Source organism: Salmo salar, chromosome 20 (assembly GCF_965601325.2).
Source record: "Salmo salar chromosome 20, fSalSal1, whole genome shotgun sequence".
Taxonomy (NCBI): Eukaryota; Metazoa; Chordata; class Actinopteri; order Salmoniformes; family Salmonidae; genus Salmo; species Salmo salar.
Window position 1 is genome coordinate 23,464,598 of NC_138310.1, and position 27,099 is coordinate 23,491,696.

The following is a 27,099-nucleotide window of genomic DNA, read 5'->3' on the forward strand; positions in this document are numbered from 1 at the left end:
GATAATATGAGATCTGAAGAACAGTGACCCAAGATGGCCTTCTGTTCTTTAGTGGTAGCCCCAACTAGGCTTCTCAAGAGCGGTAGGTTTCTTTTTAAACGCAGAGACATATCGGTTACTTTTTAGGAATGTAAACCGCCGGCCACTCCCACGGAAACAAGCCTGTTCGGAGCCTCAGGTGTTCTGGAGTATTTGATTTTAAATCCAAGATTAAATAAGAAAATGGCACTTTGGTAGCGTCCTCATAGCTCTCCATAAAGTAGGATTTCCTTCCAGGGTACATCTGCTGAGCTAGACTGTTTATTTGTAGTTTGTCTCTAGGGTTTTTGAACAAAACCATGTAATTGGCGTTCAAACTCATGGTACGGCTATTTTTACCTTGGTGAAACACATTTTGTACAAAGTAAAGGATGGACAGATTTCTATGATGACTATATTGTGTAAAAGCTCGGGCAATTTCGGGCGATTGTTTTTATGAGGAGGTAAACGTTCATCATCAGATAGGGATGCGGGTATTCCTTCAACAAACTTGATTTTTATTTTCTTCAACAGCTCATCATACATAGGTTGATAACATGAATAACACCACACAATATTGTCAGGTTTCTGAGATAATACATGTTCAGAATTCTCAAAAATATTTCTTACAAAACAAGTTTTACCGCTATTGGATGGGCCTGCGATTAAGGCCGTAAATGATAGTTGCAACCGGGGATCAAAACCTTCTACAGCAGCCATTATATCTTAAGCTTTAAGACACACGGGGCTTGTAACATAAGTCAGTAACCAAAGGGCAAGGTGGTCTATGACAAGGGATTGCTTTTAGTAAGTGTGGCATTCCTTAGATGGAAACCCTTTTTATCCGATCTCTAGACTGCTGAAAATACAAAACCTCTAGACTACAAAATACAAAACCTTTAACTTGTTAGGGATGGGGGGGCAGTATTAGAAAGTTTGGATGACTGAGGTGCCCAAAGTAAACTACCTGCTACTCAGGCCTAGAAGCTAGGATATGCATATGCATGGTAGTATTGGATAGAAAACACTCTAAAGCTTCTAAAACTGTTAAAATTACGTCTGTGAGTATAACCGATTTGGCAGATGAAAACCCGAGGATACATTTTTTCACATACATTTAATTTGGGTCTTTTTCATTTAGCCTGTTGCTTGGCTCCCTCCATTGGAAGCTCGGTGCTTGTACAAAAAAAAATAACACAATTCAACCATTGATGGATGGTGAGGAAAATAATGACATTGCAAGTAGTCATGTTGAGGTATTCATCTGTCGGAATTATTGATGAATCTGTTGGCCCTGTCTCATTCATTGGGTTAACCATATGAATGAGTTCTGCTGGGATCTGCGATAACAGGTTTCATCTGTCGGAATTATTGATGGGTCTTGTCACGTCTTATATTATATTATTACGCATTTTATTTTTGGCCTTACGTCGAAAATAGCGTGATGGTGCCAGGCTGCGTAAAGAAGACCCGGTCTCGGTTTGCACCTCGGATTTCTCATCTAATGTTGGATGATCAAGTGGGGTATTCCGTAGATGGAAACCCTTTTTATCCCGTACAATCTTTTTGTAGGAGTTCAAAATTTCCAATTCACTATTCCGGTCGTTTATGAACCCCTCGACCAAGCATGTGATTGATTCCAAGTTTACACGCGGCGCATTTTCATAGTTTTGAGTCACCCTTTGGCTTTCAACAGCATAGCTTTTGGGACCACAGGAGGACCACTCTGTGATATGGTCACCATCTTCGAGTTCACTCGTTAAACCACCCAGATAGTTGCTAAGTGGGGGGTTCCAATCACCCGGTATGCTTACATAGACCACAGAGTCTGTGTCATGATAAAGAACACGCCTCTGCAACTGTTCCATGAGTGTGTACAGTTCAAGTCGACCATAGGCCATGGTAAATGCTGCAAGAAACACTTTTACATTACCCAGGGGTAGAACCCACTTCTTGTTATGTCTCCATTGCACCAGGGCAATGTCTTGACTCAAGAATGAAAAATGTGAAATTTCGTATTGGTCCGAAAACACAAATTAAAAAAATTCTTCGGGGTCTATAATGATCGACGTTGTTAGCATATTGCTTCTTTGGGATAGTTTGCCCAAAGTGAGTTTAAATATAATTTCGACAGATTTCTTTTGGTTTTGTTGACCTCTGTTCTGTCGGGGTCAAGACGTATACCTTCTCTGTCGTGATAGTCCTGAATGTACTTGTCTTTGCTCTCTTGATCTGTGACCGATGTAGGATACCCTGAATCCATTTGCTTGCATCTCAAGAAGGTCTTGATGTACTCTTTAAAAAGAGTGTCTGATTTCCTGGAAAAGTTCCACACTTCAAAGATTTTGGCCACACGATACCCCATCTCTAGAGCCTTAGAGAATTCAACTGTGACCCATACACCTGTCAGGGCTCTTTCTCGATCTGAATGATCACAAGGCTTTTTCTGGTTGTTGTTTTCACTGCAGGTGCGACAAAGGGAAAAGAAAGGTTTTCCTTGAGGTCCCTTGTAAGGCAACACTGGCAGAAACAAACCCCGGGGAGGGTAGAGATAATACAGTAGACGGCACACGTCAAACGTGTGATTTATGACCCTACTTGATGGATCAAGTGTGTATGCCCATATATTGGCATCCTGCAGGACATCTTGCCTTCCGTTCTCACGGTAGGGGAGGGTGTTTATTTAACCAGATAGTGCATCGGTTCCTTTGAAGCTGACATGATGATTGATGTGTAGGGACCTCGTTGAACTGGGGGATGTGTTTGAACATTTCAAAGAGTATGACCCCCACCCTGTTGTAGTGACCTTAGGGCTGTTGTCTATGAAACAGGAATGTCCGGGGTTATTGGGGGGCAGACGCATTATAAATAAACCCCAGAACACCAAACAACAAATTAAACATGTCTCCTAGGCCAATTGTAGGTATACTTTGTGCCTCGTGTCAAGAACACAATGACAAAAACATCGAGGACATTTTGTGTGAGGCTCCTGAATGTTTTAAAGGAGTTTTTGATATGAGTGATGGACATATGGGTTACATTTTCCAACCGGGGGATTCAACTGTGAAGATTTTCACAGACAGCGGCCACAGCCCCCTTTATCAAACAAAACCCTGGAGTTTTTCTCCTGCGCTGCGTATGAGAGAATGGCTTAAGATACGGCTCGGGCTATGCCAGATCGAACATGCCCAGAGTGGGACAATGCTGCCCGGGTATGCGTTGGAAGAGGAAGTGTGCGGGCAAGATGATTTGAAAGCCATAAGAATCTCTTCAATGGCGTATAGTCCAGACTCCAAAGTGACAATTTTAGCATGTGCCCAATTCAATAGTTCAAATGCTTCAAAATCTGTTAGTTCATATGTATTTTCCAAAGCCTGCATGGATGTGAACTATTATGTGCCTGTTTTTAGCTTTAGGTGGGGCGATTATCATATATTCCTGGCCATGATGAAACAGATGGACAATCTTTTCCAACATCGTGAACAATTACGCCGCTGGGCGCTTCTATCCTTAAGACAGACCCGGGGTCTAAACTCTAGACGTTTGAATTATCCAGGGAAAGAAAACATACGGAAGCTGGAGGGTGCACGATATCTTGCGGGGAAGAGACAAGGTCTGATCAGGTCACAGCTTGAAGATGGCGAATTAGAAACGGATGGGTGTCCGGGTTAAACATATAGCCGGCCCCTTTATCTGTAAGAAAGAAAAAGTAAAATTGTTTAACTAATTATAGCATGTTTAAAAGTTCTGTACTAAATATTTAGAGTTAAATAAAGGGTTTTAAAATTGTATCTCACCTTTAACGAAAGGAATCTGTCTTTTCTCTCTCCCAGTCTGTCTCAGAGAACATGTTTCAGGAAAGACGCGTGTGTGCATTTCAAAACAATGGGCTTTTCGGGGTGTGTGTGTCTGCAGCTGTTTTTTTTTATATGAATACAGTCTTTCCTACAACAGACAGTTATAAATATAAGCATTTAAAGGGTATTAAAGTGTAGTACTGTGCTGTAATAATATCTATATATCGGATGTATAACAATTTTTTTGAATAAAAACATTCTGACTTGGTTAAATATTACGCTGTAAAATTGTTTGTACTAATTATAGCCTGTTTTAAAAGGTCTGTACGAAATATTTAGAATTCAATTAAGGGTTTTAAAATTGTATCTCACCTTTTAACGAAAGGAATCCATCTTTTCTCTCTCCCAGTGTGTCTTAGAGAAAGGCTTTCAGGAAAAACGCGTGTGTGTGCGGGCGTGTGTGTGTTTCAAAACAATGTTTTTTTCAGGGGTGTGTGTCTGTGTGTGCGTATGTCTCTTCAATTGTGCTTGAAACAATTCAAAATTAGGGGTCATCTGCATATAAGCTTCTCAAAAACAGATGTTTTACCCCGAGGATAGGGGTTACCTGTCTGTGTGGGGTTGTGCGTGCGTCTCTTCAATTGTGCTTGAAACAATATCGACACTATCGATTCATTAGCACACAGGTTGTCACGACTTCCTCCGAAGTCGGTCCCTCTCCTTGTTCGGGTGGCGTTCGGCGGTCGACGTCACCGGCCTTCTAGACATTGCTGATCCACTTTTCATTTTCATTTGAGTGATTGTTTCTATGTAGGTAGATCCGTTATTGTGGGCTCTGTTTTTGTATTGCATTTATTATATGTTGAGTAAAATACGTTTATTTACTCTTATCTGCTGTCCTGCACCTGACTCCTATACACCAGCTACACATAGACCACCTGACACAGGTTGTCTCCAAAAACAGCAGGTGTTAATTCCTGGGCTGAAGGAAGCAAAAGGCAATCCCACCAACCAGCATAGAATATGTCTAGACAACCCTAAGGTTTAAAAACAATGTTACGTCTAAACAATATCAGCACGAGGGGCTTCATTTGCACACACAGGCTGTCTCCCAAAAAAACTGTCAAACAACAAACAACCCCACAAGTCTGTAAATTCATTCCATACATTTTGGCCGTTAAGACACAGCGGCTCATCTGAAAAGTATTTTCCAGCTTTTCTGCAAGCCTATTCACATGGAGAATTTTGAAGGTGAGGATTTGGAATGAATATATCAGATTTTTATGTGTGCTTGAGGTAGTTTTTGGAAAATGTATGATATTACAAATTTACTGCACGATTTGGAACTCTCTCTCGCTCTAATATTAAACCGGTGTTATATATGTTTTTACAGATATTCTTAAAGGGGTGGACATCGATTTTTCAGGTATGTATTTATGTCAAATGTATGTTCTTTTTTTTAAGTTAAAATGTATATATTACGTATAAATATATGTTAACCTCTTACATCTAGACGTTCCGCTAGCGGAACACCTGCTCCAATATCCAATGATAGGCGTGGCGCGAATTACAAATTCCTCAAAAATACAAAAACTTCAATTTTTCAAACATATGACTATTTCACAGCATTTTAAAGACAAGACTCTCCTTTATCTAACCACACTGTCCGATTTCAAAAAGGCTTTACAGCGAAAGCAAAACATTAGATTATGTCAGCAGAGTACCAAGCCAGAAATAATCAGACACCCATTTTTCAAGCTAGCATATAATGTCACAAAAACCCAGAAGACAGCTAAATGCAGCACTAACCTTTGATGATCGTCATCAGATGACACACTTAGGACATTATGTTATACAATACATGCATGTTTTGTTCAATCAAGTTCATATTTATATCAAAAAACAGCTTTTTACATTAGCATGTGACGTTCAGAACTAGCATACCCCCCGCAAACTTCCGGAGGAATTTGCTAACAATTTACTAAATTACTCACGATAAACGTTCACAAAAAGCATAACAATTATTTGAAGAATTATAGATACAGAACTCCTCTATGCACTCGATATGTCCGATTTTAAAATAGCTTTTTGGTGAAAGCACATTTTGCAATATTCTAAGTACATAGCCCGGCATCACAGGGCTAGCTATTTAGACACCCGGCAAGTTTAGCACTCACCAATATCAGATTTACTATTATAAAAGTTTGATTACCTTTTGTTGTCTTCGTCAGAATGCACTCCCAGGACTGCTACTTCAATAACAAATGTTGGTTTGGTCCAAAATAATCCATCGTTATATCCAAATTGTGGCGTTTTGTTCGTGCGTTCCAGACACTATCTGAAAGGGTAAATAAGGGTCGTGCGCATGGCGCAATTCGTGACAAAAAAAATCTAAATATTCCATTACCGTACTTCGAAGCATGTCAACCGCTGTTTAAAATCCATTTTTATGCCATTTTTCTCGTAAAAAAGCGATAATATTCCGACCGGGACAGTCCATTTAGCTAAACAGAGGAAAGTAAACAAAGCTTTCGGTCGACGCGGGCACGAGCCTGAGTCTCGCAGTACTGTAACCAGCCACTACCCAAACGCGCTACTTTTTTTCAGCCAGAGCCTGCAAAGCCACGATTCAGCTTTTTACCGCCTTCTGAGACCCTATGGCAGCCGTAGGAAGTGTCACGGGACAGCTATGATCCTCACTCTTCAATAAACAGAGACAAGAAGAACGACACCTTGTCAGACAGGCCACTTCCTGCATGAAACCTTCTCAGGTTTTTGCCTGCCAAATGAGTTCTGTTATACTCACAGACACCATTCAAACAGTTTTAGAAACTTTAGGGTCTTTTCTATCCATATGTAATAAGTATATGCATATTCTAGTTCCTGGGTAGGAGTGGTAACCAGATTAAATCGGGTACGTTTTTTATCCAGCCGTGAAAATACTGCCCCCTAGCCATAACAGGTTAATATTATTTCAAAAACGTCTATAGGATACCCGACATTTACACGTCCGCTACGTGGAATAATTGATTTGGATCATCCAACATTAGATGAAAAATCCGAGGTGCAAACCGAGACCGGGTCTTCTTTACGCAGCCCGGCACCATCACGCTATTTTCGACGTAAGGCCAAAAATAAAATGCGTAATAATATATAATAAGCATTAAAACAAAAAGTGTGTACCCTATTTTAAAAAGCTAATCTTGTGTTTGCAGTAGACAGCCCCACAACAACGATACCTGAAGCATTATGGACTCTAACTATTAACGACTTTGGTAACTATATATATATATATATATATATATATATATATATATATATATATTGTTAATATATTAATTTATCTGAAATGTATTTTAAAATTTGTATATAATATACAGTGAGGGAAAAAAGTATTTGATCCCCTGCTGATTTTGTACGTTTGCCCACTGACAAAGAAATGACCAGTCTATAATTTTAATGGTAAGTTTATTTGAACAGTAAGAGACAGAATAACAACAACAACAAAAAAATCCAGAAAAACAGGTCAAAAATGTTATAAATTGATTTGCATTTTAATGAGGGAAATAAGTATTTGACCCCTCTGCAAAACATGACTTTGTACTTGGTGGCAAAACCCTTGTTGGCAATCACAGAGGTCAGACGTTTCTTGTAGTTGGCCACCAGGTTTGCACACATCTCAGGAGGGATTTTGTCCCACTCCTTTTTGCAGATCTTCTCCAAGTCATTAAGGTTTCGAGGCTGACGTTTGACAACTCGAACCTTCAGCTCCCTCCACAGATTTTCTATGGGATTAAGGTCTGGAGACTGGCTAGGCCACTCCAGGACCTTAATGTGCTTCTTCTTGAGCCACTCCTTTGTTGCCTTGGCTGTGTGTTTTGGGTCATTGTCATGCTGGAATACCCATCCACGACCCATTTTCAATGCCCTGGCTGAGGGAAGGAGGTTCTCTCCCAAGATTTGACGGTACATGGCCCCGTCCATCGTCCCTTTGATGCGGTGAAGTTGTCCTGTCCCCTTAGCAGAAAAACACCCCCAAAGCATGTTTCCACCTCCATGTTTGACGGTGGGGATGGTGTTCTTGGGGTCATAGGCAGCATTCCTCCTCCAAACACGGCGAGTTGAGTTGATGCCAAAGAGCTCCATTTTGGTCTCATCTGACCACAACACTTTCACCCAGTTGTCCTCTGAATCATTCAGATGTTCATTGGCAAACTTCAGACGGGCATGTATATGTGCTTTCTTGAGCAGGGGGACCTTGCGGGCGCTGCAGGATTTCAGTCCTTCATTGGTATTGTTATAATTGTATTATACGGATTTAAATTGAAAATAAGTGATACAATTTTGCATCACATTACATTTTTTGTCATCTTTGAATATGTTTTAGTAATTGTTTTCTTGGTGACTATGGTCCCAGCTGCCTTGAGATCATTGACAAGATCCTCCCGTGTAGTTCTGGGCTGATTCCTCACCGTTCTCATGGTCATTGCAACTCCACGAGGTGAAATCTTGCATGGAGCCCCAGGTCGAGGGAGATTGATAGTTATTTTGTGTTTCTTCCATTTGCGAATAATCGCACCAACTGTTGTCACCTTCTCACCAAGCTGCTTGGCGATGGTCTTGTGTCTTTTTTACAGGTAACAAGCTGAGATTAGGAGCACTCACTTTAACCTTTTGAGGACAGACGTTCCGCTAGCGGAACCCCGTTCCGCCTGCGGAACCCTTAGCCAACAGCCAATGGCATCGCACGGCGCGAAATACAAAACCAACTAAAATACCACAATTCAATTTTCTCAAACAATCAACTATTTTACACCATTTTAAAGATAAGACTCTCGTTAATCTAACCACATTGTCCGATTTCAAAAAGACTTTAAGGCGAAAGCAAAACATTAGATTATGTTAGGAGAGTACATAGACACAAATAATCACACAGCCATTTTCCAAGCAAGCATATATGTCACATAAACCCAAACCACAGCTAAATGCAGCACTAACCTTTGATGATCTTCACCAGATGACACTCCTAGGACATTATGTTATACAAAACATGCATGTTTTGTTCAATCAAGTTCATATTTATATCAAAAACCAGCTTTTTACATTAGCATGTGATGTTCAGAACTAGCATACCCACCGAGCTAGCTAATTTGACACCCACCAAGTTTGGCACTCACCAAACTCAGATTTACTATAAGACAAATTGGATTACCTTTGCTATTCTTCGTCAGAATGCACTCCCAGGACTTCTACTTCAACAACAAATGTTGTTTTGGTTCGAAATAATCCATAGTTATATCCAAATAGCTCTGTTTTGTTCGTGCGTTCAAGTCACTATCCGAAGGGTGATGCGCCGGCGCATTTCGTGACAAAAAATGTCAAAATATTCCATTACCGTACTTAGAAGCATGTCAAACGCTGTTTAAAATCAATTTTTATGCTATTTTTCTCGTAAAATAGCGATAATATTCCAACCGGGCGACGTTGTGTTCATTCAAACACTGAAAGAAAAAAATGGAGTCGTCTCGTGCACGCGCGCCTCAGTGTCATTGTTCTCAGAAGGACCACTCACAAAAACCCCTACTGTTTTTCGCCCAGAGACTGGAGAGCTCTCATTCCATTTTCTGGCACCTTCCTAGAGCCAATGGAAGCCTTAGAAAATGTCACGTTACAGCAGAGAGGCTGTATTTTTGATAGAGATGCCCTAGAAGGAGAACAAATTGTCAGACAGGGCACTTCCTGTATAGAATCTTCTCAGGTTTTTGCCTGCTATATGAGTTCTGTTATACTCACAGACACCATTCAAACAGTTTTAGAAACTTTAGAGTGTTTTCTATCCAAATCTACTAATTATATGCATATTCTAGTTTCTGGGCAGGAGTAGTAACCAGATTAAATCGGGTACGTTTTTTATCCGTCCGTGAAAATACTGCCCCTTATCCCAAACAGGTTAACCTGTCTGGGCGAGGTGGGACGCTTGCCAACAGCCAGTGGAATCGCGTGGCGCGAAATACAAATACCTCAAAAATGCTATAACTTCGATTTCTCAAACATATGACTATTTTACACCATTTTAAAGACAAGACTCTCGTTAATCTAACCACATTGTCCGATTTCAAAAAGGCTTTACAGCGAAAGCAAAACATTAGATTATGTCAGGAGAGTACCCTTCCAAAAATAATCACACAGCCATTTTCAAAGCAAGCATATATGTCACATAAACCCAAACCACAGCTAAATGCAGCACTAACTTTTGATGATCTTCATCAGATGACACTCCTAGGACATTATGTTATACAATATATGCATGTTTTGTTCAATCAAGTTCATATTTATATCAAAAAACAGCTTTTTACATTAGCATGTGATGTTCAGAACTAGCATACCCATCGCAAACTTCCGGTGAATTTACTAAATTACTCATGATTAACGTTCACAAAAAACATAACAATGATTTTAAGAATGATAGATACAGAACTCCTTTATGCAATTGCGGTGTCAGATTTTAAAATAGCTTTTTGGCGAAAGCATATTTTGCAATATTCTGAGTACATAGCCCGGCCATCACGGCTAGCTAATTTGACACCCACCAAGTTTGGCCCTCACCAAACTCAGATTTACTATAAGAAAAATTTGATTACCTTTGCTGTTCTTCGTCAGAAGGACTTCTACTTCAACAACAAATGTTGTTTTGGTTCCAAATAATCAATAGTTATATTCAAATACCTCCGTTTTGTTCGTGCGTTCAGGTCACTATCCGAAGGGTGACGCGCGAGCGCATTTCGTGATAAAAAAATTCAAAATATTCCATTACCGTACTTCAAAGCATATCAAACGCTGTTTAAAATAAATTTTTATGCTATTTTTCTCCTAAAATAGCGATAATATTCCAACCGGGCGACATTGTATTCATTCAAAGGCTGAAAGAAAAAAATTGAGAATTCTGATGAACGCGCTTCTCAGTCTCACTGTTCCCAGGCTGACCACTCACAAACAGAGCTGCTGTACTTTGCCCAGAGACAGCAGACACCCCATTCCACTTTCTGGCAACAAATTGTCAGACAGGGCACTTCCTGTATGGAATCTTCCCAGGTTTTGGCCTGCCATATGAGTTCTGTTTTCTCACAGACACCATTCAAACAGTTTTAGAAACTTTAGAGTGTTTTCTATCCAAATCTACTAATTATATGCATATTCTAGTTTTTGGGCAAGAGTAGTAACCAGTTTAAATCAGGTACGTTTTTTATCCGGCCGTGCAAATACTGCCCCCTAGCCCCACCAGGTTAACCAGGATGTGGGCAGGTTTCTGCGGTCCTATTGCTAGGACCGGCCAGGGGAGTGGGCAAAGTTTTTGCCATGGGCGGAGATGGCGCAGAACTCTCTGCGTCATTCCTCTACTAACCTGTCGCCCTTCCAGGTGGTATTAGGATACCAGCCGGTCCTGGTGCCTTGGCATCAGAGCCAGATAGAAGCTCCTGCGGTGGAGGACTGGGTTCAGCGCTCGAAGGAGACCTGGAGTGCCGTCCAGGAGTGCCTTAAATGAGCTGTAGGATGGCACAAGCAGAGCGCTGACCGCCGCCGCAGTGAGGCCCCCGTGTACAAACCGGGGGACAGAGTCTGGCTCTTCACCCGGAACCTGTCCCTCCGCCTGCCCTGCCGGAAGCTGGGTCCGCGATTTGTGGGGCCATTCAAAGTCCTTAGGAGAATAAATGAGGTGTGTTATAGGTTACAACGTCCGTCATATTACCGTATTAACCCCTCGTTTCATGTGTCTCTCCTCAGGCCGGTGGTAGCTGGTCCGCTACAGGACGCTGAGGTGCGGGAGGTCCCTCCGCCCCCCCTGGACATCGGGGGGGCCCCGGCGTACACAGTCCGGTCCAACTTGGACTCCCGACATCGGGTAGGGGGCCTGCAGTACCTCGTGGACTGGGAGGGGTATGGTCCGGAGGAGAGGTGCTGGTACCGGTGAGGGATATTCTGGACCCGGCCCTGTTGCAGAGATTTCACAGACTCCGCCCGGATCACCCTGCTCCTCGTCCTCTGGGTCGTCCTCGAGGCCGGTGTCGGCGCGCTGCGGGAGCCGCGCGTCGGAGGGGTACTGTCACAACGTCCACAGAAGGTGGCGCCACTCCCCGGTCGGGCGGCGCTCGGCGGTCGTCATCACCGGCCTACTAGCTGCCACCGATCCATGTTTCATGTGTCTGTTAGTTATGTCTGTTTAGTGCGCACCTGTTTCTTGTTTGTAATTAGTGGGAGGGTATTTAGTTTGTCAGTTTCTTGTTTGGAGTTGTGCGGGATTGTTTTGTGTTACGTTTTGGGTTTAGGGCTGGATTAATTTTCCTATGTGTTTGATTTACACGACGCTGATATTAGGCATTAGGGTTGCCGGGCTGCGTCCCGTGTATTTTGAGTTTTGGAGCTGTTCTACCTCCTGCTTGTGTTTTGCACCCTGCCTAATTGTTGTATTCACTCTGGACATAATTAAATATTTTTCTACGGACTTTTTGTCTCCGGCGCCTGACTCACGCGTTTCCTGCTCCTTGAAAGACTTGACAAGACCCATCAATAATTTAGACAGATGAAACCTGTTATCACTGATCCCAGAACTCATTCATATGGTTAACCCAATGAATGAGACAGGGCCAACAGATCCATCAATAATTCCGACAGATGAATACCTCAACATGACTACTTGCAATGTCATTATTTTCCTCACCATCCATCAATGGTTGAATTGTGTTCTTTTTCTTTGTACATGCACCGAGCTTCCAATGGAGGGAGCCAAGCAACAGGCTAAATGAAAAATACCCAAATTAAACGTATGTGAAAAAATGTATCCTCGGGTTTTCACCTGCCAAATCAGTTCGGTTATACTCACAGACATAATTTTAACAGTTTTAGAAGCTTTAGAGTGTTTTCTATCCAATACTACCATGCATATGCATATCCTAGCTTCTAGGCCTGAGTAGCAGGTAGTTTACTTTGGGCACCTCAGTCATCCAAACTTTCTAATACTGCCCCCCATCCCTAACAAGTTAAAGGTTTTGTATTTTGTAACAGGTCTCATTCAGCAGTCTAGAGATCGGATAAAAAGGGTTTCCATCAAAGGAATGCCACACTTACTAAAAGCAATCTCTTGTCATAGACCACCTTGCCCTTTGGTTACTGACTTATGTTACAAGCCCCGTGTGTCTTAAAGCTTAAGATATAATGGCTGCTGTAGAAGGTTTTGATCCCCGGTTGCAACTATCATTTACGGCCTTAATCGCAGGCCCATCCAATAGCGGTAAAACTTGTTTTGTAAGAAGTATTTTTGAGAATTCTGAACATGTATTATCTCAGAAACCTGACAATATTGTGTGGTGTTATTCATGTTATCAACCTATGTATGATGATGTCACGACACCTACGGAAGGTGGCGCCCCTCCTCGCCCGGGCGGCGCTCGGCGGTCGTCGTCGCCGGCCTATTAGCTACCATCGATTTATGTTTCACGTTCTGTTAGTTAGGCCTAGGTTAGTTGCGCACCTGTTTTGTGTTAGTTGTTAGTGGGGAATGGTATTTAGTCTAGTTAGTTAGGTTTGTTGTTTGTGCGGGATTGTTCGTTTGTCAGGGTGTGTTTTTGTTATGAGGTTCTGTGTTTTGCCTTTTGGAGTTACGTTATTCGTTTTGGGCTGCGTCCCTGGTTACGTTCTTTTAAGGGTGGTGCGTTTCTTTCTGCACACCTTGCACTCCATACCTTTTTGCATATTTTCCATGTGGATATTTTATTAAATTCATTCACGGAATCATTCTGTCTCCTGCGCCTGACTCCACCTCTCCTGAATCCACAAGCCACCCGCTGTGACAGATGAGCTTTTGAAGAAAATAAAAATCAAGTTTGTTGAAGGAATACCCGCATCCCTGTCTGATGATGAACGTTTACCTCCTCATAAAAATAATCTGCTGGTTTTGGACGATATGCTATTTGCAGGTAGCGAACATCCTGAAATTGCCCGAGCTTTTACACAATATAGTCATCATAGAAATCTGTCCGTGCTTTACTTTGTACAAAATGTGTTTCACCAAGGTAAAAATAGCCGTACCATTAGTTTGAACGCCAATTACATGGTTTTGTTCAAAAACCCTAGAGACAAACTACAAACAGTCTAGCTCAGCAGATGTACCCTGGAAGGAAATCCTACTTTATGGAGAGCTATGAGGACGCTACCAAAGCGCCATTTTCTTATTTAATCTTGGATTTAAAATCAAATACTCCAGAACACCTGAGGCTCCGAACAGGCTTGTTTCCGTGGGAGTGGCCGGCGGTTTACATTCCTAAAAAGTAACCGATATGTCTCTGCATTTAAAAAGAAACCTACCGCTCTTGAGAAGCCTAGTTGGGGCTACCACTAAAGAACAGAAGGCCATCTTGGGTCACTGTTCTTCAGATCTCATATTATCCCTATGTGAGATTGCTTTGAATCTTCTCAAAGGACGCATTCCACTCACCCTGACCCAATTAAAAAAATTAAAGAGACAAAAGACCGCGATCAAACTCTTTGCCAATAAAAAGGCCAGTCTTCAAAAGAAAATACATAACATACAACAGTCTGGGGGTTTTCTTCTACCTTTACTAAGTAAAGCCGTGCCCTTCATCACCAGCCTTATTGCTGCCAGACGTGGGGGTTGAACACAGAGTGTGATGAAAAATAAAATGTACTTGGTGCCTCAACAAGAGTTGGATAGACTTAAACAGCAATTACAGGGTCCTGAAAATATCAGACAAACAGCGGAAAATTATTTGGATACGGCCATGAAGGATATTTTGAACAGAACAGGATTGAACCCCTATGATAAGGTCCAAAAATACACAAATCTCTTGCAAAGGTATTTGGCCTTGGTAAAACAAGGTGAGAGAGAGACCAACCATTTATCGCTTTCCCTACCGGACCTTTTAAAAGATGACGCGCAGGAGCCAAGCCCCTGTAATGCCTGGACCGGCGATCTAACCGGTTGAAGATCAAATGCCTGTTGAAGATAATGTTATCCATGACATGTTGACACATGTTCCGGCACATAACAGGAAAAATGTTATATACATTATGAACAAGATAAAAGACTCAAAGGGGCCGCTACTTGGAATGACAAAGGAGAGTTTATCTTTCAGGGCGCTGTTGTCAAGGGTTCTCATATGATGGAATTGCTTAAAAGTACCACAGCAGCCCACAAGGTTGCTGATGACAGAAGACCTCCAGGTGGCGTCAGTTTCTTAAGGCCCTGGCATGCCTCAACATTCCCCTCTCGGGTGTACCAAACTATAAGCTTCGCCAACAGATTCAAACTTTAAAACAAAAACCTCCAACAAGCTACAGCAGCCCTAAAGATGTTCTAACAACCCCTCCCCCCTTTGAAAGGGCTGATGATAACTCAATCATGGATGAGTCCTCAGGGTGGTTAGACTTTTGAATGACTATGATTAAATTCAATAAATTGTATTTGAAAAAATTATACAATTTAACATTTGAGACATTCTTGAAACATTTGACGTGAGCATACGCCTTGATTGCAGGGTCTTAAAGGACACATACTTGAACACTTTTGATATTTTCTATACAAAACAATCTACGACGCTATCATTACTTCTTAAATCATTATAAAGATACATAACATCTTCAAAAGAAACTCCACGGGCTCTTTGGCATAGGTAGAATACACAGTGTTGACCACATGTAGTGGAAAGGTTATCTTGTACTTGTTTGATGCTGTAGTAGATCTTTGATCCATTTTTGGTCAAAAACTGTTTAGCCCCTGTGCGGCCTCCATCCCGTATGCGGGACGGACATCCAGCGAAAAATCATATTTCTATTAGCATAACAAAATGTAATACTTTTTTTTTTTCAATTTGTTTTTCAAATTATATCGTTTTATAGATACACCTCTCCTGAATCGAACCACGTTGTCCGATTTCAAAAAGGCTTTACAGCAAAAGCAAAACATTCGATTATGTTAGAGGAGTATATCGTAAAAGTAGCCACATAGCCATTTTCCGACCAACCACATGCATCACAAATAACCAAAAAACAGCTAAATGCAGCACGAACCTTTGACAATCTTCATCAGATGACACACCTAGGACATCATGTTACACAATACATGTATTCTTTTGTTCGATAAAGTTCATATTTATATATAAAAACAGAATTTTACATCGGTGCGTAACGTTGACTAACTATTTTCCCTCAAATGCATCCGATGAAACAGAGCTACAATTTACTAAATTACTATTCGAAAACATTTTTAAAATGTAATATTGTCATTCTAAGATTTATAGATGAATATCTCTTGAAAGCACCTGTAATGCCAAATTTAAAATTAACTTTACTGGGTAATCATACTTTGCGATGAAAGGGGATGCGATACTCTGAAAAATAGGCTAACGTTACAGGTCAGCGCCATCTTGGAACAATCGCATATCACATCTAGTCTTGTATACTATTGTCAATAATCCCTTACCTTTGGTTGTCTTCATCAGAAAGCACTTCCAGGAATCCCAGGTCCACAACAAATGTATTTTTGTTCGAAAAAATTACTCCTTTATGTTCCAAGAGCTTGTTCTTGTTAGCGCGTCTGAAAGCTGATCCAAATGCTCCGTCGGCTACGGGACAGCCATTTCGAGAAAATGCATTTTTTTCCATTTAGGTTCGTTCAAACATGTTAAACGTTGTATAACATAAATCTTCAGGGCGTTTTTCAACAAGAGCGCCAATAAGATTCAAGGAGGATGATTGCATTGTGTTTCAAAACGTTTCGAAAGGGGAGGGTAACCAGGGGCGCCGGCGTCATAATGGTGATGGCCCTCTCCGTGTGACCACGTTCCACAGCGTGTCATTCTGTCAGTTTTCACAGTAGGAGTCTCAAATCACTTTGTAAAGACTGGGGACATCTAGTGGAAGCAATAGGAAGTGCTCAATGAACCATAGCTCACGGTGTGATTAATAGGCAACGTGATGAAGTTGAGTTCGCAATTCAGAATTCCACTTCCTGTTTCCATCTGTCTGGGGGTTTTGACTGCCATATGAGTTCTGTTATACTCACAGACACCATTCAAACAGTTTTAGAAACTTTAGGGTGTTTTCTATCCACAAGTATTAATTATATGCATATCCTAGCTTCTGAGTTTGAGTAGTAGGCCGTTTAAAATGGGCACGAATTTCTTTCAAAATGTGCTGTGGCGCCCCCTATCCTAGGCGACCATCAAGAGGTTAACAGATTTGGGGAAATGTGAAAATCCGGGGGGAAAGCCGTAGGAATCCAAAAAAGTTTAGATTTTTCTTCCTCCTTCGTGTTCTAATGTCACAGCAAGCCAATGTTCACCCGGCATGTGTTTAGGATGGGTATTGACAATAAACATGGCCGGTCGCTCCTGACATTTCTCAATTGGTAGTTCATCACAAGCCCAGACTCCACAAAATTGTTTTCCAATCAAGTGGCTTATGAGACCTTCTAGCTCTTGGGTATTCTAAAAACTTTAGAGTGTTTCCTATCCAAATCTACCAATTATATGCATATCCTAGCTTGTGGGGCTGAGTAACAGGCAGTTTACTTTGGGCACACTTTTCATCTGGACGTCAAAATACTGCCCCCTACCCAAGAGAGGTTAAATTGCGGTTGGAAAGCCTTAGCAGGGACCTGACGTCCGTCCTGACAGAGAGCTACATACTCTGCATTGAAACTTTTAAACTAAAGTCCCCGTCTTGGGCAGACATCAGACAAAACTCATCCTTGACCCTGGTTAATTTTAGCCTTAAATCAACTGAATTTAAGAGTAAACGTTCCTTGAAAGAAAATGTGTATAGGCCCTAGCAGATGAAACTCTCGAGATACAGCACAGTAGCGAGCACGTTTGTTTGCACCGGTTGTCGGGACTGTGGATTCCATAGATGCTCCTGCAGTATCCTTGGTAAACAGCCCGGCGCTGAATTGTGTCTTCAGAGTGTCTTCGGAGTAGTTTAGTAAACATTCCAGGATGGCCCTATAAGGATAGGTGGCACTGCTTTGACTGATTAGGCGTTCACCCAAAGTCACATCCACTTGGGAGAAGAAGATGGTCGCCAAGGGATAATTAATGAGACTCACATTGGAATCGTTTGCAATATTAGTACCATTTCTTTTGGTCACTTTGAGACGTAAATGCAATAAGGTGTTGTTGAGGTCCAGGTAGCTGTCACCATGGCCTGGTATAAAAAATTCTATAGGACCGTTGTCTGTAATGGCAGAGAGTGGGGCTATCTCCACATAACAGGACCTATCTATTGAAAATTAGGTTAAGGGGGCCGTGAAAAGATTGAGCTCTGTCTTTATAGCTTCAGAGGACATGCGGCGTATAAGAGCCATGTTGCTTGTTCTTTTAGAAAATACTTCAGAGTATTCTTTTTGCCGTTTTTGGTCCAGACCTCCTCACTTTACCTCGTCTTTGACTTACTGAGTTTCTTTTAACGGTTAACCTCTGCTTTTTAGGGGCTGGCCTGTGCCTTATACCTGGAGGTGTCTTTTTTGGTCTTAAAGACAACAGCATAAGCCCCGAGCCTTCTTGATGATTGGGATCTGATGAAGCCCTTCAGGTCATAGCATTGGCTACAACCTCACAATATTTTTAACCGCTGATTTTAAATGTGGTTTGGCTATGCTGAGGCCTCTCTTCATAAACGGTAAAACCATCCTAAAGAGGCTACAAAATATGCCTCCTATCCCCGAACCGTACATGGTCGGGGATCCGTGATTGCCGGGTAATCCATTACCCACTTGATCAACATAGTATGAGACATATCGGTTAGGGTCGAGATGGTGGTTGTGTTCCATAACCATTTTCATTTATTTGTATTATGTTTATAAAAAACACATATAATATATATATATATATATATATATATATATATATATATATATATATATATATATATATATATATATATATATATATAATACTAATAATATATTAGATATGTAGAGAGGTTTTGGTGGGTCTAAAGTGGAGTTTTACAATCGTTTTACCATAAGTAAATTCGATATTTTCATTCTGATCCGTTTTAAGCTCAACCAGAATGTTTTCAATATGTTTCTTGCTTACAGGTACATAGTGGGGCTTGTCATAGTTAACAGTGACTACATCACCATCCGTTCCCTCTATATGAACTGTTCTCAGGAGGGGCACATAACTGTCTCCTACCCTTTGATAGGATATGATGTCGGTATACACAAATATGTTGTAAAACCCTGCATGTATGTCCGCAGGGAATGGGAATAATTTATCTCTCACATACGTTCATTTATTGGAATTCATCCCCAACATGTAGGCTGAATTATCGCTGGTCTTTATACTCCCATCAGCATCCCCTGAGATTTGTACATGTTTATGAATAGGGTTGTAGTTCAAGAGTATTTCCATATTGTTCAGGGTTAGGAGATTGTTCAACTCTGAGATGATCCTGTCTACAGTTCTATAGAACCCTTTTTTTATGCTTTATAAGTTTCGGAGGTTCCGATATCCTTTTGAGATGAAAATCACGGTCCTTATCCTTGATATTATACCAACTATGGGGGTATGTAATCTCGCTGAGACCTACTTCCCAGGCCTCTGATAACTCTATAGGCTTTGGAAAATTGGTTGTATAATTCGAACTTTGGTTATTCATATATATATGTGCAGACGCATTACTGGGGAGAGTCAGGTAGAATCCATTGTGTTCCATGATGCACTCCTGTGTACACTCGAATGATGGTGTTTTTATCATGCATGAGGGTTTAAGTTAACCCCGGCGGCCTCCACCACATCGTGCTCTAATACCCAACTGTTGAACTTTTAGGACCAGTTTTTCCAACGGACCAACACCCATTTTTTACCCTTTTCTCTTTTTTGATCCAGAATCTCCTCCACGTGAAAGACTTTGTCTTTAACCAACTGTACCTTCTGTAGTTCCTTCTCATAAAAGGAACCCTCTATAAGCTCCCCATCATAATCTTTTAACTTGTAAATAGGGGGTATACGTGGTAGACATTCGGTAACTCTGAACAACTCATCGCTGTAACTTTGCTTCCATATTTTTGGTCGAAAACACCCCTCAACTTGGATATACGTACCAAGTCCCCCACTGTGAATTTAAAATTTAAAAAAAATCTTACGGCGAAGGGGGAACAAACCATACAGATTTTTAAAGACTTGAAAAGAGTTTTCAGAAGAGACCTCAGAGGGCTTCATCCATATACTCTTATGGAAGCTGTAGTTGTAACCCTTTACTAAATCTTGAACTATATTGATATATCTACGTGTGTTGTGAGCTGTAAAGTATTTCCACATCCTCTCCTTCAAAGTTCTGTTAAAGCGTTCCACAACTGAAGCTTTCAAATCCGAACCTGTAGCAAAATGTACGATATTGTGCTTCTTCATGAGTTTCTGAAAAGTATTATTCAAAAAATATTTTCCGCCGTCAGGCTGCACTTTCCTGGGTGCTCCTCCTTCCTTCAAGATAGAGTCAAAGGCCCGGGTCACCTCTGCCCCACTCTTATTTTTTAACCTCTATGGGCTAGGTGGGACGCTTGCGTCCCACCTACTCAACAGCCACTTTAAGCCTGTGGCGCGATTTTCAAAACCTTAAAAATCCTATTACTTCAATTTCTCAAACATATGACTATTTTACAGCTATTTAAAGACAAGACTCTCGTTAATCTAACCACACTGTCCGATTTCAAAAAGGCTTTACAACGAAAGCAAAACATTAGATTATGTCAGCAGAGTACCAAGCCAGAAATAATCAGACACCCATTTTTCAAGCCAGCATATAATGTCACCAAAACCCAGAAGACAGCTAAATGCAGCACTCACCTTTGATGATCTTCATCAGATGACAACCCTAGGACATTATGTTATACAATACATGCATGTTTTGTTCAATCAAGTTCATATTTATATCAAAAACCAGCTTTTTACATTAGCATGTGACGTTCAGAACTAGCATACCCCCCGCAAACTTCCGGGGAATTCGCTAACATTTTACTAAATTACTCACGATAAACGTTCACAAAAAGCATAACAATTATTTTAAGAATTATAGATACAGACCTCCTCTATGCACTCGATATGTCCGATTTTAAAATAGCTTTTTGGTGAAAGCACATTTTGCAATATTCTAAGTACATAGCCCAGGCATCACGGGCTCGCTATTTAGACACCCGGCAAGTTTAGCACTCACCATAATCATATTTACTATTATAAAAGTTTGATTACCTTTTGTTGTCTTCGTCAGAATGCACTCCCAGGACTGCTACTTCAATAACAAATGTTGGTTTGGTCCAAAATAATCCATCGTTATATCCGAATAGCGGCGTTTTGTTCGTGCGTTCCAGACACTATCCGAAATGGTAAAGAAGTGTCGCGCGCATGGTGCAATTCGTGACAATAAAATTCTAAATATTCCATTACCGTACTTCGAAGCATGTCAACCGCTGTTTAAAATCAATTTTTACGCCATTTTTCTCGTAGAAAAGCGATAATATTCCGACAGGGAATCTCCTTTTCGGCAAACAGAGGAAAAAATCACAAAGGCGGGGGCGGTCGGGTCACGCGCATAAGCCCAGAGTCCCTTGATCGGCCACTTGAGAAAGGCGATAATGTGTTTCAGCCTGGGGCTGGAATGACGACATTCTGTTTTTTCCCGGGCTCTGAGAGCCTATGGAAGACGTGGGAAGTGTCACGTTAGAGCAGAGATCCTTAGTAAAAGATAGAGATGGAAAAGAAGTTAAAGAAATGGTCAGACAGGCCACTTCCTGTAAAGGAATCTCTCAGGTTTTGACCTGCCATTTGAGTTCTGTTATACTCACAGACACCATTCAAACAGTTTTAGAAACTTTAGGGTGTTTTCTATCCATATGTAATAAGTATATGCATAAACTAGTTACTGGGTAGGAGTGGTAACCAGATTAAATCGGGTATGTTTTTTATCCAGCCGTGTCAATACTGCCCCCTAGCCCTAACAGGTTTAAGACCCTTACAAATGCTATTTTAGAGAAAATATCTATAACCATTAGCATGTAGCGATTTCCATCATTTTTATCTGCAAGGGCTTGTATCTCTGAATTTTTAAAACACACACATCCGTTATATAAGTATATAAACAACAAACATGATACATGTTACAATTAAATGGTGTTTCAAACAAATAAAGTAAATTCTTAGACAAGGATGTTTCTAGTTCCTCAGAATCATCCACAAGATGGGATACCAGTTGTGTCCATTGTAGATTCTCGCCCGTATGTCTTACATGATTCATGATTTGCTCAATTTTTAGCACACGCTCTGCATTAACCCCTGTATTGTGGGTTGTGTAGAACGATACATTTTTCACTTTATTTTCAATAATTTGCTGCATAACATTTGTAAGTTCTCTCTAAAGATTTGTATTTATTTATTCTCTCTAACATTGTATGCATATAGTTACCCATTGCTTTACATCTAAAAAAAAAATATGTATTGATACTCGTTCTCTTAGGGTTTATTGAGCCAGAAAGTCACCACATCAGCCACCAAAGCTTCCATGTACTTGTTGTTGTCCACCAGTGTGTGCCGGATTTCTTTGAGTTTCTCGTGGATGTCGATCACCTCCTTCAGTTCATGTAGGAAAGCCTCGGTTACCCCGTAAACTCTGGGAATAGATGACACAAGACCCATAGACTCCCGGGCTCTGACCATCGATGGTATAAAGCGGCTGGACCACAGTCTTTTCACCAGCTCCTCAAAATGGTTGAAGAAGTAGTACCGGGGTGGGTCATATAAAACACGGATGTCATCGTTGGCTGGGGTGATTGATCTCACAACCGATGCATTTTTCTCTTCTATACTCTCCAATCACCACGTCTAAAAGTGCGGCTACAGAGGCCTTGATAGTACTGACCACCACATCAAACACATCCTCAGGCGGTGTACATGTGGGGGGTGTCAGGGGACTTGCCTTGGGGGAGTAGAATGTAGGGCTGTGAGGCATAGAGTCCTTAGGGTCTGGTACCCATGACGTATCGGAGTCCTGGTATAGTATATGAATATCCATGGTATATGCTGAAATGAAGAACCGGAGGCTTTATGGTCACCCATTTTATTGTTGAACCATTCCTTTGGTATCGGGGCGTGGTTAACGTAGCAGCTGCGTACTTAGTTTTCTTCGGGGGCTGACCCTTCTGAGGATGAACCTTCTTGGGGTTGCTTTGAAGCATAATCCTTAGGATTCGTATATATTATGCACTTCCTTAGCTGAACAGTACTCTGCCATTGTTGGCTCTGTACAAAAAGAGCTTCCAGTAACTAACATTTTCAATTCCATTATATCCCAACTTTTAAAAGGAATAAGCATACCCAACCTAAAATCCCCAGTCAGGCCACCATCACTGTTGTCGTCATTGCGGATTTTCTCGATGCTGATATAGAACTCCACGCACCCACACGGAAGACCATTCTTTCTTTGTATTTTCACCCTATGAAATATTCTTCCCGAGGAGTCAGAGGCACCTTCCCAACGGGTCTCGTAGCCTGTGAACAAGCTACACCCCTTTGTGATAACTCTCAGTTCGGGACACACCACCTTGCGAAACACCTGCCAGTCTTCAAGCCTGTAGCCCACACCTAAAGTCTGGTTTGTATATTATTCTCCTTCGGCTACGGAATAGAGTTTCACTCTACAGGCCGGGTAATCAAACAGATAACCCCATAGCTGTCCATTAGACATCAACACTTGATCTTTCAACACCGCTGTGTGCGGTATTTGGGTTCTATACATATTTAGAAACCGCTTTTTTGGCGTATCGTATATTGATGCTTTATACTCGGGCCTTTCTCTATGTTTCAACCGAGGTCCTGCTTCCGTTGTTACGTCATCACGTGTGTGTCACTGATCACAAAATCCATGTGTCACGCCCTGACCTTAGAGATCCTTTAAATTCTCTATTTGGTAGGTCAGGGTGTGACTAGGGTGGGAAATCTATGTTTATATTTCTAAGTTGGCCGAGTATGGTTCCCAATCAGAGGCAGCTGTCTATCGTTGTCTCTGATTGGGGATCATACTTAGGCAGCCCTTTTTCCCACCTTCAGTTGTGGGATCTTGTATTTTGTGTTGCATGTGTTTGCACTCCTAGCTTTACGTTCGTTGTATTGTTTATTGTTTTTTGGTGGTGCATTTAAATTAAAGAAAAATGTACTCCTACCACGCTGCACCACGCGGTCGTAACACCATGTTTAATTTCTTTATTGCTTTATCGTGGTCGCTTGTTTGGTGTTCTGGGGTTTATTTATAATGCTTCTGCCCCCCAATAACCCCGGACATTCCTGTTTCATAGACAACAGCCCTAAGGTCACTACAACAGGGTGGGGGTCATACTCTTTGAAATGTTCAAACACATCGCCCAGTTCAACGAGGTCCCTACACATCAATCATCATGACAGCTTCAAAGGAACAGATGCACTATCTGGTTAAATAAACACACTCCCCTTACCATGAGAATGGAAGGCAGGATGTCCTGCAGGATGCCCATATATGGGCATACACACCTGACCCATCAAGTAGGGTCAGAAATCACACTGTATTCTCTCTGAGGGTAAACCGTTGCTTTAATGAGAGCAAAATAGTTTTGTGGTCAAAGTCACGGTGAATAATTTCAGGATGACCCATAGGATAGCAAGAGGAACTCATTACATGAGGATAAAGGGATGTAAAATCTACATATCCTATTGTCTCGTCGGGTTGCACTACATAACGTAATGTCAAAGCATTGGTACGACCTCCATAAAAGGCCTGTCGGGGTTCCAAGGGTTCTGGTGTGTCAAAGCTGGAAAGGAAAACTCAAACATGAGGATCAGACTTTTTGAGTGTGGTCCACTCATGCTCCCACATCACATTCACTTTCAACCCATAAGTAGCCTGTAAAGATTCCAATTTGTCTTGGAACTCCTGTTACATATCCCCAAAAGTATTTTGGGTTAGGACACACATGGCCTGGGGCACAAAGAAAGATTTACAACCGTGGAAGAAACAACCGTTGTACTCAAACACTGTCTCAACACCGTCAATCTGTGTGTATCCATCTACGTGATACGGCCCAACAGCCTTCTCCCCACTATTCAAAGCATGTTGAATAAAAATGTTTTTATCCTGGGCCAAGTACCCCAACCATTGAATGGACCCCCTAGAGTATGACTTGAATTGTCGTTGGTAGTTGTCAGGCGATGGAATAACTATAGATGCTGGAGGTAAAAAGTGTGTACGATAGGTTTTCATGCATGCCGATGCAATACATTGTACAGCTCCAGGGGTCAATGCCGGCATCTTTGATTACCTCTTCTCTGAATCTGAGGCGTCCGTCACGAAGTATAACCACATCATTGTCACAGTATGACTCCATCTCTTTACGGAAATCAAAGGTGTTATGACATACTGTCTCATAAGATCCAATATAATGTAGATTCTCCTCAGATGTGAAGAGATGAGGAAACCAACCTTTCACAGAGTTTTCAAAACCCAAGGCCTCAGGCATTTGAGCCGATCTCATGGGTTAGAAACTAAATGCAGCACTAACCTTTGTCATCTGATGAAGATCATCAATCTTAGGACATTATGTTATACAATACATGCATGTTTTGTTCAATCAAGTTCATATTTATATCAAAAACCAGCTTTTTACATTAGCATGTGACGTTCAGAACTAGCATACTCCCCGCAAACTTCCGGTGAATTTACTAAATTACTCACGATAAACGTTCACAAAAAGCATAACAATTATTTTAAGAATGATAGATACAGAACTCCTCTATGCACTCGCTATGTCCGATTTTAAAATAGCTTTTCGGTGAAAGCACATTTTGCAATATTCTGAGTAGATAGCCCGGCATCACAGGGCTAGCTATTTAGACACCCAGCAAGTTTAGCACTCACCAAGGTCAGATTTACTATAAGAAAAATGTTATTACCTTTGCTGTCTTCGTCAGAATGCACTCCCAGGACTTCTACTTCAATAACAAATGTTGGTTTGGTTCAAAATAATCCATCGTTATATCCAAATAGCGCTGTTTTGTTCGTGCGTTCAAGACACTATCCGAAAGGGTAAATAAGGGTGACGAGCATGGCGCAATTCGTGACAAAAAATGTCTAAATATTCCATTACCGTACTTCGAAGCATGTCAACCACGCGCCTAAGCCCATAGTACTCTGATCGGCCACTTGCCAAACGCGATAAAGTGTTTCAGCCAGAGCCTGCCTCGATATCGTTCAGCTTTTTCCCGGGCTCTGAGAGCCTATGGGAGCCGTAGGAAGTGTCACGTTATTGCAAAGATCCTCAGTCTTCAATAAAAAGAGCCAAGATGAAACACAACTTTTCAGACAGGCCACTTCCTGCATGGAATCTTCTCAGGTTTTGGCCTGCCATATGAGTTCTGTTATACTCACAGACACCATTCAAACAGTTTTAGAAACTTTAGGGTGTTTTCTATCCAAAGCCAATAATTATATGCATATTCTAGTTACTGGGCAGGAGTAGTAACCAGATTAAATCGGGTACGTTTTTTATCCGGTCGTGTCAATACTGCCCCCTAGCCCTAACAGGTTAAGGGTTGCATCGGACAAGTTTCATCCAGACATACTGAACAGTTATAACGACAAGAGTGCCCCCCCTTTCGGGTGTAGCCTGTATGACAGGCTGGACACACATAAGGCGCTCCTAAAAACGCTGTGATGTTGGTAATAGCATAATAATGGGCGTTTTGCACATAAAAGTACAGAATCTGAGGATGAGGTTGTGGGTTGTTCTGGAATTTCAAGAGCGCTGAATTAGCTCTACTATGGTACAAAACCACAATCTTGATGTTCAGAAAATTTTCAAATTTGACTATGTCAGAGAAAGCCACAGCCTCCTGTATACCTAGACCCACGGCAATTTGGAGCTCCCGAGCCTTTTGTAAAGCCTCTAGATCAGTACATCCCGGGTTGAGTAAATGTGCTAGGCCTATTGCAAAGCATAACTGATTACCAGGATTGTGAACATTTATGAGATATGCCCTTTTATTGTTTATGATTTCTGATTGCATGAGACTCAAGTTTCCTTCTCTGACCCCCTCCACCTAGGGGTTGACGTACAATTTGTACAATGAGCTCTATGGTCCTATCAGCTATGATGGATAAATTAGATTGAACAAGTCGTTCCAGCAGTGCTATAAATTGTTCAGGATCTGCTTCGGCATTGGGTAAAACAAGAGATACAGTGTTTTGCATACTA

General features: G+C 41.4%; 1 pseudogene across 1 annotated transcript in view; it reads left to right on the forward strand.

Annotated features, from left to right (window-relative positions):
- Window positions 1-27,099, forward strand: part of LOC106580214 (calcineurin-binding protein cabin-1-like) — a 139,021-nt pseudogene that overhangs the window by 37,762 nt on the left and 74,160 nt on the right. The gene's annotated exons all lie outside the window — the stretch shown is intronic.